Raw genomic sequence first — 17,020 nt, forward strand, 5'->3', positions numbered from 1 at the left:
CTGCCTACTTTTGCTCGTTAGTCGCTACCAAATACTGTAGGAAGGTTGTTCTGAAACCCATGGCCTGTGCGAGGGGTTCAGGCAGGTAGGGATGTGCACGCCGAGCGCTTGGAGGCAACGCACTCCCGGGCTGGGTAAGTCACTTCTAGGGCTGGACAGGGGTATCCGGAGCGCGATCCTCCCCACGGAGCCCCTCGCCTGGGAATTGGGAGCGAGCTGAGCTGCCCGCTCCTTGCTCAGTGCCCAACTGGACACAACTCGAGCTTCCAGGCCCCGTTCTCCGGCGGGGAGGAAAGGCAGATGGGAAGGTTTGCAAACACCCTGGGCTGCGATTCCTCCGGCAAGCATTAGCGTGCTTGCCTAAACAAGAGTAAATAAAACGCTTAACAGATGCTGCAAACTCTGATTGTGGTGGCTGCGGATAAAATCCTTCATTACTGTCACACCATGCAGAATGTTATTTACCAAGCAGCTGATTTCACCATACGATAGATGCTGCAGAATTTCCTTTTTTTTTTTTTTTCTTTTGGTTCTATAAACAGCCTTCAACAAACATAGCAATCATTTCTTGTCTTCCAAATGTAAACCATGCTTGGCTCAGGAACGCACTTCTCTGACATTATTTTAAGTCGTACACTCTCACATGTGAATAAATCCTCCTAAATATTCTTCTCTCGTAAATAATGGCAACACATCCCTTTCCCTCCTGACTGTATTTAGACTTTTTTTCTCTCTTTTTTTTTGGAGAGGACACAGAAAAATAATCTTGAGCAGGCTGTAATTCACTTGCAGCAATTTCAATTTGCAAAATATTCTCATTAATGGGGACCAAAAGGCAGCCTGGGAAAGAGAGGAGAGGTCCAACAATCTGCTAATAAAAGTTTTTAATATATTGGTACCAAAATAAAATCCTTTTGACATTCTGTAAAGTAATGGCTTTTTTTTTTCCCCTTCTTTCTCAGAACTATTTAAATAGGCACAGATCTGGCAAAGTGTATTAGGGAAAATTAGCTCATCTCAGTATGCACTTAAGCTCGTGACTCACCTTATGCATGTGAAGTCATTCAGTTCAGGGGAGTCACATGTTTAAATGATGGCACGACCAGGACATCACAAACAGGTTCGTTACTGCAATGCTGAGTTATAGCACGAGGTTCTGCAAGGAGCTGACTTGCTGCTGTTTAACTTTTAGCAGCACACCAAAGGTTAGAGCCTTGCACAGAGAAAGGGAGCTGCTAGATGGAATAGGCAGGCATAATGCAGGTGTCCTAGCCCCAACTATTACAACTAAAAAACAAAGGAATAATATAGGAAATAACAGGAAAATGAGTGAAGAGAAGTCCTTTCAAGAAATTATCCAATAGAAGTTTAAAAAGGCGGGAAGGAAATGCCAAAAAACTCCAATTATCCAGGCAGTACACTAAGAGAAAAACAAATTATTATGTTTAAGGATCTAGGTATACAGATTTGTTCTGGGTGAAAAGAAACCATATGAGAGGATACTGGCACATGCATTTCCCTTAAAACCAAAAGGATCTCTGGCAATATTTGGCTAATAGAGAAAGAGCAACTTGCCAAATCCTTCTCCAATAAAAAATAAATAAAAAATTAAAAGAGAGAGAGAGAAAAGAAAAGAAAAAAAATCACCAAAGTTACTCATGAGAAAGTATTTATCTGAAAGAAAATCCTTGATATAAAAAAGCAAAGGAATATATTAGAAAATAATATTTGAAGACCAATTGAAAAGAAGCACTACCTTCTGTCCAGAACTTGAGCATTTTCACAGGCATTTCTATAAAAGAACATATTTTTGTGCATACAACAGGAACATTTTTCCTGTAATATCTGTACGAGCGCACATGTTGTGTACGCCTATATCTCCAAGTGAGTCAAAATTCAGGGGAGAGAAAAAGAATGGGGCAGATGGCATTTTGGCAGTGGAGAAAAGATCTTTTCCATGACTAGCTTTTCCCAATCTGATGCGACCCATGTGGGTGACGGTTTCCACTCGTTTACGTTTGTGTGTTTGAAGTGCAGCTCTTTTCGCTTGCTGCCATCCGCCAGCAGGTACCTGCCTGCCGAAATGCAACGGTAGCAACATCCAGCTGCGCGGGGCTCGTTACCGACTACACAGATCCCCTTCCAACAGCCGCGTTTTTCTCCTCAAAAGCTGCTCTTCTGGCAGGATTTGGGAACAAAAGTTCCCCTGCAAGGCTGCTTGGACAGCGGCTGAGTGCGGGAGCTGGGTCCCGCCAAGCACTTTGGGGAGTTGCAAATGCCAAAATGCGGCATTTGCTTTATATATTGCCATCCCAAAACACGTCTGGTGATGGAATTAAGTCCATGATTCTATTAAAGCCTGGTCGGCAGGTACGTAGTTCCCTGGTGGTCACCCCAGCTCCCTAGGGCTTGTACAAAGGGCACCTCAACGCCTTGGGGGCTTCTTTGTGGCTCTTGTTGGAGGGACACGGCGAGGGGATGCAGGGGACATCGGAGCAGCTACGTGTGCAACGCCCAGGGCAAGGGAAGGACAAAAACATCCACTTTTAAAACACTGCACGAGGGGAAAGCAACGGGGGAAGAAAGGAAAGATCAGTGTAATCTGATCATCTTCAAAAGGAATAAATCAGCATAAAATTATCAGCAGAAGTTCCCAAGCTGAAGCCCCACTTACAAGAAAAAACTTTCTGAAGGACTTTTTATGTGATTACAAACGCTCCAGAACATGGGTAAAGTTCACACTAAAATCCTGTGCTGAAGAACAAGTTTTTTTTTTTCCTTCTGCTAAAATTGTACACTGCAATGATCGCATCCAGGTCCCCACGACTTGCAGTACTTTCTCCAAAATATTTTAGTTGTTTTCTTGATGTTTCAAGAGTCTGAGAGGAAAAAGAAGATTCAATTATGCCAAATCAAACCAGTCAATAAAAGAAATAAAACTATTGCGGTAACTTAGAAGAATTACACCGCAGCAGAACGACTGCCACCACAAATTGCAATTTGTCCCTGAATATTGAACTTAGTCCAAAACCATGCTTTCCATCCAACTTCATACTGACTGCAGCTGTAAACACTTTGGGTATCAATATTGGTCCCATTTTTAAGATTTTAGTGATTACAAGCAACATGCAAAAACCTCAGAGAATCCCAGGTATGCAGGAACTTAGCTCTGACTAATAGAAATCCCACTCAAAAAGCATTTGGAGAATAGAAAACAACCTTTTTATTAATATTCTACTCTCTCTCGCTCGTCCCCACTCTCTATTTTCAGCTGCCTGCAGTTATTCAGTTAAAGCCTCTTTGATCCTCATTCCTTTCTCCAGCGCTAAGATGGATATGCTTGTGCTGCCGAAGATGAGACCAGGATGTGCACAATGATTTATTTTTCCCGAGACAGCATATGCATCATCCTTTCCATTAACTCTAAAGAAATGACCAGATGCGGAACAGTTTTTTGACAGACAGAGTGGGATTCATCTCATCTAACCTTGCCACCCCAGAGCAGAAACCGAGACAAGGAGTTAGTTCAGCTGTGCCTTAGTTCAGCTGGGCTCATCCTGCCTCTTTTAGACAGCTGCTCTAGGTGATGGTCTCTCTCCACAGGCTACAGCGGGAGTGTGGATATCTATTTTTTAGACAGCAGAGGCAGGATGAGATTAAATCCCACTCTAAACTTGCAAGTCGGCGCTCAAAGAAAATTTAAAAAGAAATTCCCTAATTCCAAGTGACAGCAGAGCTGTGTGTATAGCAGAACTTCTGAAAAACACAACAAGGCACCTACAGGCATCTGCAAGCCCCTAAACACCCTGGAAAGCCAGATCTTTATCAGCTACTACTAAACCCTTCCTGCTGTGGCAGCAATCCCTCATTTGAGGAGTACTTGATATGGAAGGAGACCACGGCCACTGTCAAATCCTGCACCCATAATAGCTCTGAGATAATGGACTTGCCTCTGCTATATTTCCAGGCTTATTGAAATGTAATTAGAGTCTGCTTTTTTAACACATCCCTCAACCCCAAGAGTCAGCACACACACCCCAGCCAATAACCCCGGCCAAAGATAAAAGCCTGGGATGAAGGTGGAATCAGACCAAATTTGTGTCCGATGCGCTGCAGACCCAGCAACCAAGGTCCAGCTTATTTCCAGGATTCATACCTATGTCACAAAACATACTATCTCAGCGGGAAAGGCTTTTGAGGGAAAACAATGTTTATTTTGTTGTGCCTAAATGTTGCACCTCGCAATGTTGTACCTAAACGTTTCAGCAATGAACATGCTCCTTGCATAGAAATTCAATGTCCTTATGAGCCTAGATGAAAGCTTTGGATAAACACTGTTGATTCCCAAAAGAGGAAGGAACACTCCTATGTTGTCTTGAAAGCCAGCTTGTTGTTATCATTATCATTTCAAGCTTAGAGGGCAATTTAAGCAATGCTCTCCGGAGAGGAAGGCTGATGCAGCGCCAGATAAAGAATTACCAAGGCAGGCGGCAATGCCGAGAGCGACCTGCGCTCCATGACAGCCTCCAGCTTAGCCCAAAGTTTCCCTTAGGACTTTTCCGTGCCTCGTTTAAGGTAGTTGTCCCTGCATTTTCCAAGGCCTCTGGAAAGAGAGGAGTGCAATAAAACGGGCCTTGCACGTCCCTGCTCTCCATTCACTCCAGGGGTAGCATGGTTCAGTGCCATCCTTCATCTCCCCCGATTTTGGTACCTCTCCTGTCTGTTTATTCTGTCTCTTTCTTTCCCATAAACTTTTCTGGATGCAAAAAAAAAAAAAAAAAAAAGCAATTTTTCATGCTATCTCCTCCCGCATTTACTTCCTGCCCAGTACAAGGAAGCCGTCAGGTGCTGCCTACACCGTAGCGATAACTCAAGACAATCAGAGTGCTATAGAGTGACTAGTATTTTCCTTCCACATAGCAACTAAATAACACTTCAGCACCAAAATAAAGAGAGACAGATGCACAGAAAGTGTGTGAAAAGAAAACAAAACAAAAAACATAAGCAGAAATAGATGCAATGCTGCCTTTTTTCCTCAGTAAAAGCGCAAGCGGGGAGTCTCCCTTTACCATAAGCATATTGTCAACAGCAGCGTCTCTATTAGGCCGCTTCCCTTCCCTAAACATTCCCATTACTGTCATTCCTCAGCCCTGTCACACTCGCTGCCTTGACAGCGCAAACACAGCACTGCAAAATCTGTCAGGGGGGCCAGCAGCGCCTCCTGACACTTGCAGGTCTCTAACACGAGGCTGTCAGAGCCCCTGTGAGGAAGGCGGGCGCCCGCTCGCGCGCTGCGGGTGCTGTGCCCATCCGCACACGTGATTTCATCATCCGCCTTAGGCTACTAAGGGAGCCCGACTTTGTCCTGCAGGACACCCCTATCCCAGCTCCTGCTCTCCTGCTGGTCCCGAGCGCAGCCAAACAGACTTTTCTCAGGCTAATACTATCCTGCTGTAGGTCTTTTTAGATCTCTCCAATTGGAGCACTCGGTTTTATATATGTACATATGTGTGCTTATTAAAGAGCACATAAAAGATTTTATGTCGATCTTGGCATTATCCCAAGATGGAGCAGCCTCTGTTTATGCTAACAGTTGAATTTATTACAAAGTGTGGAACAGCTCCCTAAAATCCACATCTAAGTCTACCCACAGCCCCATCTGCAAGTGTGGTGTGTGGAGCACACACTTTTGCATGCACTTTCGAGGTACTTTAAGTGTCTGTACTGCTGTTTCAAGGGCAGAGAGGAGGAGGAAAAAAAAATCTATGTCTCTAGCACTTTAATTGCCAGAGAACATTTGCTGCAGCAACCTAATAACTTTTATATGCACAAATCCATGAACTTGCTGCAAGAGCATTAGTAAAGTATCAACAGATTTGTGACTGAGGCAGAAGAAGGACAAGTTTGGAGATGGGCTCCAATAACAAATTTGCTCCCTGACTTAGTACAGGGCATTTAGTTTTCCTGCATCTCCACTTCCCATTTACAACAGAGAGTATCAAGCCCATCTGCTCAGGCTGACCAGGGCAGGAACTTGTACAACTCGTCCAGTAGAGCCTCCAGGCATCATATAGAAGAAAAGAAAAAACAACAACAACAAAAACTTTTGCTTCTTTAAGTCAACAGCAGGTCTCCTGGCTACCTGGGCACACAAGGCATCGAGGGAGCCATAAGGGATGACACACACGGTGACGCTTCTTTGGGCTCCTCCGCTACCACCATCTGCCAAATTACTCCTGCTGCTCGTCAAGTAATGGCTAAATACTTTAAGAAAATCCAGCCTGGCTGCTACTGCCTACCTTAATGAACACTGCTCTCAAGCATAACAAATGTCATATGTCATAAAGGCATTTACAACACTAATACTGAGTCACTGGCTGGAATCCAATAAAAATCTATGGTTAGGTAATGAGATGTAGCTATACAGCACTGAAAAAGAGGTCTTCCTCAATATATTTCCTATAGCTTCACACATATACAAAACGGCTTGCAACACTACAGCTAAGTGATATTAAAAAAAAAAAAAAAACCACTTTGAATTGTTTTGTGGCACCAGCTACACTCTAAGTGTCTGCAATATATCAATTATTTTTCACTTGTTGTCCTGGACTGCCTGCTACATTACTGCTTTTATATGCAGCCAAAAATATTTCTAATTCTTTACGGATTATTCATCCATTGCCTGAGAAACCAGCAGAGGTCAAATTTGAGGGGTTTGGCTCAGACCCTGCAAAGTAAACGCTCTTTCAAGCTAAAGTCCATGACTTATAACAGTTTCCAAAATGAAAACGTCTACTAGACCCAAGTAGTCATTTATCAGGCACAGATAGCAAACGTGCTTCCTTTTCCTTGAGCTCCCCTTTGCAACAGTCCTGATGGCTCCAGACTGCAAGCTGCCCTTTGCTGTACTCACAGAGGCAGCTGTTGCCCAAATTGTCAAAGCTAAGAATTTTTGAAGCCAATATACCCCTTTTCTATGGCTGCATGTGGACAGGCAGTTTTAACCATTCTCACTTGAATCCAGGTTTCCAAAGGTGCCTTGTTGAGAAGAGCCATCCATTTGCTGCTGCAACCACTACACCGTTGTGGTTGCTATAAAGAGGGGAGGTTGCAGTTCTCTTCAATAGTTGTATTACCTTCATCTCACTGCTTTTTCTACTTGTATATTCTGGCAAGCCCTCAGTGATAGGAGGTAATTTAAGCTTGCATGGTCTTAGAAGAACTAACTGAAAGTCCTTGTGAATATTTCATATCTAACTACATAATTTTCAGAAACCTTCCCATCTCCTCCTAGCTTACTCCAAAATGCTCCTGTTGAATCCCTTGGTGTCTCCGTCTCTTTGAAAATATGCTCCAATAGTTCCTCTCCATTAGTTCTTTTTTCTTCTTGTTGCACATGTCGTTCTCAATGTATCTTCTTCAGGTCTACGTGCTCTTCTACGTCACATTTGTTCTTTGTTCCACACTATTTATTTTCATTTCCCACCAATACTTAGATTGGTCCCATTGCAAGCCATGGCTTCTGGTTTCCCACACATCATTCCACTCGACGAGCTTAGGAACAAGCTAAAATGTCTCCTTTCAGCTCTTCCAAGCTCCATTAACATTTATTCTTTTCCTGACATTTCCCACGTGAACTATTTCTTTGCATTTTTTTTTTTAATGTCAGTTCCACATGTTTGTTCCATGAGTTCTCAAACCAGTGTGCTAACACAACCGGGTTTCAGTAACTTTATGGATTCCTCTCCATGTCTGTGAACATCACCTACATAACTATTTTGACAGGACAGAAAATCATCTATGGGCAAAAAAACCACTTACAAATTCCATTATGATCATATGAAATAATTTATAATAAATTCCATTATCCACTACAAATTTTAAATGCCCTCATAAATGTGCTGTGTATAATTCTTAATTTGGAAGTTGCTTAAAAACATTGCACCAAAATAGTCCTACCTAGAACTGGATCTATTGCAAAGCACAATTCACACTGTCAGAGTTCAAGCCTTATTCTTGTAGTGCTGTGTGTTTTAGAAAACCCCCAGATCCTGGAGGTTCAGGAAGCCCATACTAGAAGAAGCCTAAGCTATATGGTAGGGCCATTATCTATGCCTGTCCTGAGAAACTGCCATTCTTTCTCTTTTTTTCTTCAATGTATACAAAAGGCCTCCCTCTATATGCTCTCCCTTGGAGAAGAAGTAGCGATCTTTGGGCAGAATTCTAGGGATTTATTGGCTGGATAAGAAAACTGAGAGCTACGTTCTCCAACACCAGAAAAGCTTTTGTTTTAAGCAGACCATTACACTCCCGTGACTCCATTCCCAGAGCAGATCTCTCATCTGGCTTCTCCTGGTGAACAGATCATTCCATAATGCAATTAATGCATTAGTGTTATTAACTTTTAGGGATTTTTATGATTAAACCAATCTGAATTTCCACTACACGATATTTATTTTTGTGTCTATCCTTTCTTCCTACTGTGAGTCCGGTTTTAGATCTGTCTTCTTAAAGCTAAGCCTGCATATTCACACAGCTTCATTACATTGCTTTTGCTTTAAATCAGGGCTCAAATCCGGCTCTAGATTGCTGCAACAGCTTGGGATGCTCAGGGTTGAAGCTTAGACTGCAACAACTAAAAAGGGAAAAGTCCGGCCCCTGCCCGTACACAAACCGCACCTGAGTCCCTGATATTTATATCCAGAGGTTGATTTGGCTCAGATTAATCTCTGATTTTCCTTATGTAGTACTAATATACTCACTGTGGAGTTACTTCAGTTTCTCAAGAGCTTTAGCAGCAAAACCAAAGCAGTCATGCCAGGATGCATAAATGGAATTTCAACAAGCATTTCTGAACAAAGCCTTTTCCCAAAATTGTTTTTCTGTAATTGAAAAATGTCTTTCAAATAGAATCACTTAGCATAGCTCTGAACTGCATCCAGAATGGTCATAAACACCGCTGCTCACAGGCCAGAGGCCAAGATTTTAACTTCAGATATAACTGCAGTAGCAGATGCCAACGCTGCCAACAGTGAAATCTGGCCTAATACACTTGTTTTTAGAGGTTTTGTTTATTTTCTCTTATTTCTGCTTGCAAAATCAAGAAGTGTGTTTGAAGCAGAGCTCAGATGAAATATTCTTAGTGAAAATTCACTGTGGAAACTCAATTTATTCCAGAGCTCTGGTCAGTCTCAATGTTATCATAACCTGCATATCTTCTTATTAACTTTAAACTTACTCTTTCTAAGCCTTCTCCAGGCTCCCTTATTTTTTTTATGAGTACTAAGTGAATCTATAGCCTTACCATACTTCTGGTCCTGAGCACCAGCTTCAGTTCCTCGTACTGAAGCATCCAGGCTACATCCACTTTCATTATTCCTTTCACATCTCCAACAAATCCTCTTCATTCCTGCTTCTCATAATGTCCTTCCTGCTGCCCCCTGACTCTCATTTGTCTTCTCCTGGCAAAATGCTGCTAAATAGATAATCATTTTCACCTGTTCTGACCAACCCACTTCTCAGTGGCTGCTGTTCCTCTACCACATCAGTTCACACTTTTTCCTCCTCTCATTTTCCAGTGAGAAAATGTAGTTTTTTCCTAACTCTCTCTGCTATGTCTGCTCAGCCATCAATGCTTCATTTGTCTGATTCACCCAGAAGCCTTTACAGGACTCAGCTAACTTGTCCAGAATTTCTTCAAAAACACAGAAGACAAATAAAATCAATTGAGACCATCACTCTCGCATCTCCTCAGCCAGGAAATTCTCTTCAGAACAGCTCTTTCTGCTTCAGCACAGCTCATAGGCACCATCAAGCCCTTAATGTTCCTAATGCTTTTGGCAATGGCTGTTGCGAGAATAGTCCTCCATGGCACTTAGTGCAAATTTGGAAATTTGAACAGGAGGAGACACTGCAGACAGCTTAACGTATTGAAATGTGTCAGCAAGAAATTGAGAGGGCAGGAGAGAGGGGAAAGATACTTCTTATCCGGAGTTGTATCAACCTGTTCATTCTTTTTTTAACACAACATCAAGGAGACATCTCTGTAGGAAGAAACCATGACATGTCTTTTCCCCTTTATTCTCATTATCAGGATGTTTTCTCTCACCTACACACCACTGGCCTGCCCTTAGGCAAAAATAAACAAAATATGGACTTAGGATCTTTGTAGCAAGGAATGATTCAGCAAAGGAATGGCTGTTTCCGAAGGGGATCCAGCCTCCTGAATTCCTAAGAGAAACTCTACCTTCTGGATTTACTGATATCAGCCTCTGAGCAAAGATGTCTGGGATAATGAGGACAACAATTCCGGTAGAGAGATGATAATGACTAGAAATAATTTGTTATTATCTCGTTCTGTATCCTTGCTGGTGAAATATTTTGTTCTTTGCAGCGTTGTTTTTGCCACAATAAATCACGGGTAAGCTACTGATTTAATCAGAGGTCCTAAAAACATCAAGTAATTGTAACAAACCGGCATCGGAAAATCGTTTAAGTGTTAGAATCTACTGATTAACATATAATTCGCGTGATTCTATTTGTTATTATAAATACAGTTTAATTTAAAGATAATCTTCTAATCTACTCTGTTAAAAAGCAATTATAGCAGAAGTGCATTAACTAAGAACCAGTTGCACATCACAGGGACATAACAGATCCAGGGCTTTATTTGTTTGCATTCACATGTAGGTTACTGAACAACGGGGAAGGAGACCAGTTAATCTATCTAATTATTTAATGCAACAGGATTTAATTTTCTAATGAAAAAGTTGTTGCGTACCAGGAAATGCTGACCTGCAGACACTAACCACAACACTCGCTATCAGGCCAAGACTCTTCTTTCCTTTGCAGTCAGGGCACTGTGGTGGAGAATTGGATTTGTGCAGTAGCAATATTAGCGAGGGCTTTTTGGTTTCCTTTTAATAGAGTTGAGAAACTGAGAGGCAAGGGAGAAGAAACGGCCTCTGCAGTCAAGCCACCCCGTGCACCACACCAGCAATCCTTCTGCACGTGTCTCTTGGCTTAGGGAGCTCAGCAGGAGATTCATGGACATTCTTAGGATCATTAAGTTTAAAGTTTGAGGCAGAAGTGTACAAATCTCCCTAAATTAAAGAAAATAGGAAAAAAAACATAAACAGACACAGAGAGAACTCTGGTGTTCTGCTTAAAATTAAAATCACGTTTTCTCTTAGCACCTGAAGGTCCATAATTCAAACACTTAAGTCAGGGAAAAGCATTAGCACTGGATCTGCATGAACAGGGGGAATCAATGGCAAGTTCAGGATTAGGATCTGAGTGAGGCTCTCAGACCACTAAATCACGTCAGAAAACCTCCACTGGAAATTCTCTTAGTGCTACAACGGGTCAGTTCTCATCAAATACCGTTCCAGGAGGATGCCTGGGGTGCAGCAAGACTTCAAGTCCTCCCAGAGGTATATATGCAATTCCTATTCCCACTTGTCTTCTGCACAACTATATTTCAATCTTGTTTTCATTAGCAGCTTGCGCTGTATTTAGATTAATTAATAAATGAAAAAGACCACTCCACATTCTGTGTGACAGAGATTTAAAGCTCACACACAGAGCAGTAATCCTCTCGTCGCTGCTCAGAGCATATTACAAATCCACACACGCTCAAACACCGAAAGACTTCACCTTTCAGTGAAATGCTGTACATTTTCACCCGAGATGGTGAAAAGGCAGTGAGGGGGCAGTGAGGAGGATGGTGCTGGCCGCTTTTCACTGGTGGCCACTGACAGAACTAGAGGAAACAAGCAGAGGATCCTTCCAGGAAAGGCACGATCTAGAAAGCAGCTACCTGGCATACTGGCTTTTCACTGTTTCACAGCACAGTAAAATCAATGCACAAGGCTACATTCTCCCACAGCTTTTCACACCTTGTCACCTCTTTGAGATCTTCACGCTCCAAGCTTCAGCGGTCTGAAAACAGAGCATGGCCCCAGTAGCATTATATTATTTATAAATGAAGATTTGTTAGTGGATACTAAAGAGTTGCTTCTTAAACTCCAGCTCCTTGTTATTTTATAATAAGCTGAGTATAGGAACCTGAAACAACTTCAGATTGACCTGCTTTTATCTGAACTCGTAAATTATTCCTAAGAGCATAGGATCATTTAAAAGACATAAGCTGCTCAGATCGTTCCTAGGAGGAGAATTGCACTCGGACACCATGAAACATAGAAAAGTACATAAGGTTAAACAACAGGCTACCTAAGAAAGGACAGAAAGTAGACAACAGTAATAAGAGCATCTCCAGTAGGTTGAGGATAACACTACCAGAGCCAGGGACAGGATAGGAGAAATCCCATACCAGAAGAAATGAGAGTGCATTTTAGCAGGAAGAGCCAGGGGACAGCATGACACCGTACCAAGCACTGGCTAATTTGCTGGCATGCATACTGAGATGTGCTCTGAGTATATAAGTATATGCATAGGTATGCTCTGAAATAGTTGGTTCTGCCCAAACTAGAAGTCATTAAGGGTTTGGGAAAGGCCTATGATTTGGTTTCAGAGGACCTGGAGCTCCAGCTCTATGTACAGCTGCAGTATCTTACAGAGAAAGACTGAGGGAAAGAAAGAGGAATCCACACTGACAGTCAGCCAGAACCACCTACGGCGGGTATTGGGTGCACTTGGTTCCTCCTGGTTTCTTCCTGTTTCTTCCAATTCAGCATTCCCATTTTCCTCTTTTTTATCTGAAGCCTTTCAATTCAAGACAAAACAAAACCAGAAGCATGCTGTGAATGTACCTGATGTGTTCAAAAAGCAAAGATTTTCTTGCTTGTCCTGTCTGGAGGTGAACTTTATGAGCCGCATTTATATTGCATCATTTCACAGGCTGGGGCTGACCTGGATGTTCTTAAGGAAGAGTTATTCATTTAGTGATGGGCCATTCACTGACTCTCCGAACTGTTTAGGCAAACTCCCTTACATTATCAAAGCTTTTTCCCTCATATACTTAGGCTGTTTATCTATTACTCTTTCAAAATCATGCCTAGCATCTTGTACTGTGTTCTCACACCTAGAAATTTATGGCTGGATTAAAAAAAATATGACATCAGAGGCAAAATGCCGGCATCGTGGAGTCCTCAGCACCACTGCTCCTGCTAAGCCTCAGCTCCCTGATCTCAGACACCGGATGGCGAGTAAATACCTGTTTTGTATTTGATTTATTTCTATATTATTAAATCTCATTTGTGCTTCTCCCGGATACACGTAACGACATGAACTTATTTCACGCCACAATGGATCGTGTCATCAAAAGTCACTATTCCCACTGGAACGACAGCAGCCGCTCGCAGGCTTGGGAATGTGTGATATTTCCGCCTCAAGATCCTGCGATAGGAATGAAATTCATAGTATGTAGGTAATTACATCTGGCCCTATCCTGTGAGGGTACAGGCACTCACAGACGAGCATGCCAATACGCTGTGTTTATATTTTCAAAAGATAGGGGAAATTCAATTTTATTCAGCTATCTCCCAGTGACTTTCTGCAACTATGTATCAGCAGAACTTTTTTCACTTTTTTTTTATTTTAAAGATAAATTGCTCAGTGCACTATCAAGGATACTTAGAATTTAAGAATAGAACCTATTAGCCTGTCACTCTCGCAGCGACACAGACCTTGAAGAGCCTGCCGAGTAGTCTTCATGTGACAGCCTAATAAGGATGTCAGGCCCCCTCCTTCCTCCCCCAATCTTCTTGAACGACATTTTCCCCAGCAGGGAAAATTAATACACTTCAAAAGTTATAAAGTACAGGAAAACATACATCAGACATCAGCATGATTTTCTAAAATGAAGCAGTGTGGAAACCACATTCTTAATCAACTTTTGTAAACCATCTCACTTCCCTTTCCATGGGAAAAAGAAGAAGCTTCAAAATGCTTTTACTGTGTGGCATTAGATTTGCTAGTGAAGTGTGGAATATTTTTCATCTTATGTTATTAAATTTCAAAGACATACTCCTAAGAGCTTGTCTTGAGTCTGTCATCTGCACTGCTAGTAAAGACTCTTAACACTTGGATGGCTCCATCCCTCCCTTTGGATCCCACCAGCAAATCAGTCACAATGCACCACCTATACTCAACGCTGGCTTTCAGCCGGGTGCTAGAGATGTTTATATTTCATCACTGCTTAGCTGGGTTTTGTCGTCACTCACAAGTTGTCTGTATCACTTAGCAGGACAGGGACATGCGCACAGGGGTTATCTCCTTAGTGTCAAGGGAGGCATGATTAGACCTTGTGTTTGATCACAGCGAAAAGAGCAGCTGGTCTCTTGCCAGGGATGGAAAATTGGAGAAAAAGCCACGAATTTCAAGCAAGACCAAATAAACAAAAGGAGGAAAGAAAAGAGAACAAATAAAGAGGAAAAGGAACAGGATATAAGTAAAAAAAAAAAGATAAAAGATTAAGGAAAATCAAGAAAATGTTATGTCAACAGAAAAAAAGAAACATGCTAGGAACTGATGTAAAAAAATGACCTCACTTTCAAATTCAAAACAGTACATCACTACATCATCGATATCTTCCTCTCCACCAGTATCTTCTACACTGTTTTCTAGGTGTGTGCAGAGAGGTAAACACAAATTATTGCCCAGCAGTGAAATATCTGAAAACAAAAGGCAAACAGCTGCTCAGGGAGAAAAACATAAACATACCATTTCTGACTAGCTGCAGGTGGGAAGCTTCTCTTCTGGTATTCCTAAGGGCTTCAGGAGAAGTTCAGCCGAAAACAGATGTCCTGGACAGCGACCCAGGTCAGCAAATGGAGCAACATCCAAAGCTCTCCGATGCTCTTGCCACCGAGCTGCCTGAGCTCGAGGTAACAGTCGCGCTCCGTATCAGCGAGCCAGGTCACTTGTTAGCACGGGAGAGGTGACGGAGAAGCAGGAATGAGGTGAGAAGCCTGTGAACAAGCCAAAAGTTTGCAATTGTATGTGGAACTTGCCATGATGGGCCTGAACTCAAGTCAGGAGTTTTGCAAGTGACATGGGAAGTCGTAGAATGGTGTTAAAATGAAAAACAAAAATCCCAGGGTTGCAGTGCCTCAAAACCAATACAGCAGCATAGGCAACAGCAGCATCAAGGAAGGCCTGAAAATTCCCCCCAAAACAGCTATCCTTCCTCCTTCAGGTGTGGATTTGGTGAGGTTCTGAATCAGCACGATGGTCCTGTCTATGTCCAGACAGGTCCTGCATTGCTGAAGCTGCTGGCCAAAATAACCAGCCAATAAAAGACAAACAGAAATTGCTTGTCTTTGGTACAGATACATAAATGTTCAAGAAGCATGCCACCAATAAGCCTGACCTTTTCTCTCCTAGTATGTTTAAGCCCTCCAGTATCTTTGGGGAAAAATCAGCAATATCGACTGGTGGACCCAATTGACTGAATGCAGAGCTCATGTGTATTCCAGAAGAGATCAGCTGTAGGAAAAACCACCGCTGCCTTTGCATTATGTTTGAAGCTGAGAAGGCAAACGGTGGTTGATGGTAGTTTAAACCACTGCAAGTGTCACAAGTACTCCCTCAGAAATAAAACAAGCAGCGATGACAGATGATGATGTCCCCATCACTGAGCAATAGTTTCTGCTATACAAATCCTGTTATTTTGTCTTTAGAGGAGGCAGTGTGGTCATATTATTAGAAGAATTGCTGACAGCTTCTGTTATTACTGGTCTCAAATGTGTCTCCTGCCATCTGTGATGGGCAAAAGACAGGAGCAGGCAGTGATTGGCACTGAGGTTAGTTTGTCTGAGTGCTACTTAATGAAAAGGCAGAATTTGGTGAGGAACAGAGGCGTGTTTCCTAGTGGCTTTTAAGAATGCTCCTGATATGAGTCATCCGGTTTGTAAAAGAAGACAATTTCATGTAGAAGAGCACTGTTAAAAGGAGCAAAGATATACCTTTCATTACAATAAAATTTGGTGGGAATTCACTTTGATAACAGTGCAGCAAAGGAGAACTAAGGGATTTTGGGCAGCCTTTGGGAAAACACCCCAACTTGGAGGAACTGTTGTGTCTGACTGCTTGTGCCAGGCTACAGTCACTGTTTCTTTCAATTAGGTGCTTTTTCCAGCAAGCCTGGCATCTGCATAACCACGAATGGACGGCCTTTTCCTTGGCCCTCCCTGAAGATGCTCAACAGATAGCTCTTGCTGCAGTGCACCTTGAAAAGTGTCGTGGTTAAACCTTTAATTCATCTTCTTCCGTTTTTCAATGTTAGGACGCTCGTTTCCTTCTAGAAGGACATGTTCCTCAACTAAGCCGGGGTTAAGGTGGCAAGCCTGTATTTCTTGCCTCAACTGTCCACAAACTTCAAAGACTCAACTTGAGAAATGATCAGAAAACAGAACAAGCTGCACAGCAACTTGTTTTCCGTGTAAATCAATAGAGGCCACCTGACACGGCCCTTGATGGCTGCTCTGAAGGGCCCTGCAAGTGCAACGGAAGAGAAAAGCACCAGTGGGACAGGGTTTCACTGACAGGTCAAGGCCCAGCAGGTGGCTTTGCCAGCAGGCTTGTTAGATCTCCAATTTATCCAACATAACGAACCCACATCCCCTTTCCACTCCAAACTTCAATTATAATCTATTTCCTGATAGAAAAAAAATAACTCCAATCTGTAATTCACAGTCTCCTAAGCATACAAAATGTATTAAGCTTTATAACATTTGTAATGAGTGTGATAAAACCCGGGTCCCCATAGAAACCTTCAGGTGCAGCAGGGCAAACTGACCACTGCATTTGCACCTGCTTTAGCTGCTCTTCAAGTGAGCATTAAAGAAACTAACTTTGGAGCAAAAAATAGATGAATGGCAAACCTTGACTTTTTATGAAAGAAATGGCATTTTTGAAAGTAAAGATGAAGACAGTTCATCCAAAATTCCTTTCTTTCCCTTTTCAAATAAACAATGCAAATAAAAATATTTTTCCACTGTTCTCTATCGTGAAATGATAAAAAGATCACTATAAGGTCCATTGAAGTACACAGAAGTGT

The sequence above is a fragment of the Tinamus guttatus genome, unplaced genomic scaffold (genome assembly GCF_059628265.1).
Source record: "Tinamus guttatus ecotype Peru unplaced genomic scaffold, ASM5962826v1 Tinamus_guttatus_pri_ptg000197l, whole genome shotgun sequence".
Classification (NCBI taxonomy): domain Eukaryota; kingdom Metazoa; phylum Chordata; class Aves; order Tinamiformes; family Tinamidae; genus Tinamus; species Tinamus guttatus.